Source organism: Clupea harengus, chromosome 12, assembly GCF_900700415.2.
Source record: "Clupea harengus chromosome 12, Ch_v2.0.2, whole genome shotgun sequence".
Lineage (NCBI taxonomy): Eukaryota > Metazoa > Chordata > Actinopteri > Clupeiformes > Clupeidae > Clupea > Clupea harengus.
In genome coordinates this window covers 4,026,644-4,031,124 of record NC_045163.1, presented here as the reverse complement: position 1 = coordinate 4,031,124, position 4,481 = coordinate 4,026,644, and positions in this window count along the sequence as shown.

Below are 4,481 nucleotides of genomic sequence, written 5' to 3'. Positions count from 1 at the left end.
CCTCAGGGAGGCGCTACAGGGTCCTCCGTTCCCGGACCAGCAGGCTCAGGAACAGCTTCTTCCCTGCGGCTGTCACCCTGCTGAACTCTGCATCACAGTGATAGCCCCCCTGGCTACCCCCTCACATTCCTTCCTACAGTGACTGTATTCCCCCATCTACCCAGGCCATGTTTGTTTGTATTGTGCACATTTACCACATGTATGCTAGCATGCTCAACCTGATATGTATATTAATTCATCTGCCATATTTCTTATTGTCTCCTCTCCCCTTCTCCTCCCTCCCCCTCTGCCACAACACTGACCCCCCTTCTTTTTCTCTCTCTACCCGGTCAGCTCCTATCAGATGCCCCCCTCCTTATGTACCGAGGTTCTGCTCAAACGTTTTTCCTGTTAACAGGGGGGGGAGACAATCAGAAATATGGCAGATGAATTCATATACAAGGGGGGCATTGTAAAGAGCCTTGAGACAATTTTATTGTTTTGGCGTTATATAAATAAAATTGAATTGAATTGAAGAGAGACAGACTATTGGCCTGCCTGCTGTCGCTCACAATTTTGACCTTTTGCTCCAGGAGTCAAGTGTTTGTTTGGATTTCACAGGGTCTGTAAGGGTCAGTGGAGCGGGAGAGAGACTGAGATACACATCTACAGACATGAGACATGATGACGCAAACATATCGTAAGGGGGAGGGAATGGGTGGGGGAATGATGCGGCGCATTATCCATGAAGTTATGTTTGTCTCGTCTGGTCTTGCTTGCTCGCTCATCAGTTCCCTCATTTTCATTCAGACACACTAAATCATTTTCTTGACAGTTTAACATGCATTTAAACTTGTCTGATGCAAATGTATGCCAGTTCTTGTCAAGAAAAGCTTTTTAAGCATTTCAGAGTTAATGGCCCTCTTCCTGCAAATGAACATCAATGTTTTTATTTATTTATATACCATGAGAAGACCTCACCATGAGGTCTATATTTACAGCTGAACAGACAGAAACTTAAAACTCAGCAAAGTGCCTAATGGAAAAAGTGGTGGTTAAGGGTGTGTTTGGTGTTTATATTGCTAGGCAGCAAAAACTAATCCGATGTTTTCATGTTTTTAGTGGATTTACCTAAAAATCTGAAGTGGGAAAGAGGTTTTAGCAGCCATCACTATACACAGAGAATAACACTGGTGTTGACTGCTCTTTAAAGAGCCAGTGGTTAAGTTGCTTCGAATGTAAACATAGGCTGCTCATCTCTTTACATTAACTAGTGTGATCAGCTACTGTATGTCCACAGACTATCAATGGCAATTAAGATTCCTACAACAAATGGGCATAATTATCAATATCGTGTATTGAGTTAGCTACTGAAAAATGCAGTAAGCTAGGTATAGGTGATTTATATAGTTTAGGAATCCACATGCTCCATTCGCATGCACAAGATAATCACTAGGCATGGTTTAACCAGAGCCAAATTCATGCTCCATTCAATGTGTAACGTATGCACAAGATAATCACAGATATGGCAGACCCAAATTCACTTTGTGAATTTCATAGGGGACCATTGGGGATTGTTTCCAGTCTTTGCATCCTAATGGCAGTAAACTTCAACCATTAAAACCATTGAACCAGCCTTTTACCAATCAGTGAGATTGCTACTTCTTACTTTGCCAACAATGATGCAAGCTAAAATGTATGGTTTTCCCCCAACCCTGTTGGCAGTAAGGCAACAATGTCTTTGCCCTCTATGAATAATATTACACATTCTTCTTGCTCTGGCTTACATTCTTCGATGTTTGCTAGTGTTGCTACTACTGTTTGTATCACTTCATCTTGCTCTAGCTCTACCGCCATTGTTATAACAACATTTGAAACCAACGGTTCAATGTCATCATACTTATCCACCACCACTGGTCACTGATTGGTCGGCCCTTCATCATTCAAACAACTTGACATCCCTGTGAGTAGAACTGGTGGAGGAAACCAGACAGGACAGTTTGAGAAAAATGAATTAGCCATTGGTACAGGATTGTAATGAGCTAGCCAGGAAGAATGCGTAGCAGACAGAGTTCTCAGTTTAGTTGTAGCTCCTTTGCCCCATACACTGTATGCCTCTAGGAATGCCACTTTAATACAGACGTGAGACAACTCCTACTGATTGCAGAGAATGAGAGGGAGGTCTACTCTTAACATGATACAGGTAATAACGCTAAATAACACAGGGGCTAACACACAGGCATTACAACATAACACACAGATGAGAATGACAAAAGTAATGCACACTAATACTACACACAAAAGGCAGACATGAATAACATTCTAAAACCGAACATTAGGAATAACAGAACATCTTCAATGCATGCTGGGAACCATCCAGTCTCCTACTTATGTACGAGGAAGCTCCGCTAATCCCTGGGACATTACAGTATTTACATTGGCCAATTTTTTGTAAAATAAACATTTACATAAGGTGGAAACCGCAGGTCTGGATGGGTTCAATGTGTGCCATCACCCACTCCATCACTGTAAGGTCACTGTAATTGGGAGAAAGTCAAAAATACGGTGAGCAGCATTTTGTCAGTTTTGTCCTCTGAGATTCTTCAAGTAGTAATCTTACTCAGCTGTGTTTCTTAGGTAAGTTCATTTGAAATAGTCCAAAAAAATCCATTCTCTACCTCTCTGTTATGTAACTGTTCAAGAAAACAAGACACAACCATCGTCGAGGAAGCATCGCACAAGGTGTGTCTAACAAGTCAGCAACAATCTAGAAGCAATGATGAATGCCCTTCAACAGTTAGACCTGGGGGAGGTTTAACATTGGCACTCAAGTCATCCAGGGCTCCACGAGGGTAGCAGTGAGTTTTACTGCAGCTGTTTTTATCACGCTTGACGGGGCCTGTGGTGGGACTCTTTCAGTGGTGTCTTTGCCTCTGTGCGCTCGTGTGTGAGGCTTATGGGCTGGGCTGGGGCTGGGGCTGAGGGCTGCAAAAATGAATAATGAAGTAATTACAGAGCCTCAAGAGCTTCAGCGCCACAACAGATATGTATGCAATACATCATGCAAAAACGACGTGTGTGCAGGTAAATGTGCACGCATGCATGCATGGCCGCACACAGATGTAAACACACGCAGATTGTTATCCGCACACGGCTCCAGACTGTGCCACCCTCATTTGAAATTCTAACCAGGTTTGAGTTGGAGAAAGAACCCACAGAAGACAATAAAGCAGGTAAGACGAGAGAACTGCAGGGGAATCCTCTCCCTCCTGAGTTACATACAGATGCATCACAACACACACAGCACACACAGCAGAAATTAATTCAACACACACACACACACACACACACACACACACACACACACAGTAGAAATGCTTTATTCATATTCTATCCACTGTCATGGTGTAGAAGTATCAAAACTTCAAAAATTGTCAGGAACGTAGTGACCTGAAACATACACCTGTGGTGACGATGTAATATTCAGCATTTAGCAGCCAACCTGGAGCTCATATCAGCATCCAATTAGAACACCACGGAGGGGGAAATGTTCCGTGCGAATCCAATAGCCTGCTAGGCTGAGCATGGCTCATACTACCAATACTCTCTTATGATCCCAGGGATGAGGTACTCAGTCTTTCTCACCTCATGAACCGATACAAAGTCTCAGAGCAGCTTCATTGTTTGTTCTGACAGGAGACACTATAGTGTATTAAAGATGCACAGCTCTCCCTGAATGGTCTGATCCAAGCAGTACTGACCTCCTGGTCTTTCCCTACTTGAACACATTTAACTGTAAATTAGCCATAGAAATGCAAACGTGTGTATAAAGCTCTTCAGGCATAATACAGACAGCCACAGCCAATGGTCATTGTTTTAAAAAGTTTAAACGAATCAAAAGGTCTACTGAAGTGACTTTTTTTTAAAGTCAGGGCTATGAGGCGGTGCTTGTTCTTGATTATCTAACAAGACAGTCATCAACCCACTGTGCATCTTATATAAAACCTCAGGGTGCGGGTTATTATTGTTTTTGTCAGTGTATTATCTGTCAGGAGAGGTGATCAGCAGTCAGGCTGGGGAAACATTCAAACAGAAACAGACAGACACGATGGAGTTAAATCTCAGTTTAAGGCACACAAGCGGATTATCTCACAGTAGCCCAAATGAGCCACTCCCCTGGCAGCTTCTGAATGCAGAACACACACACACACACACACACAGAGACACACACACACACACACACACACACACACACACACACACACACACAGAGAGAGAGAGACACACTCACAGAGAGACACACACACATGTACTTCTGAGGGCTAATTAAGACATCCTCAATTATGAAAGCAACCGACTCAAGTGAATTATATTCAGAGTTCAGAGACGAAAAAGTTTAACTAGACAGCACGTTATGGTCCATTGGTTGTTAGAGAAAAAAAGCAACACAGTCTTTCATTGTTGCCATTTAGGATGAATAGCGCATTGCGCATATTGAGTAT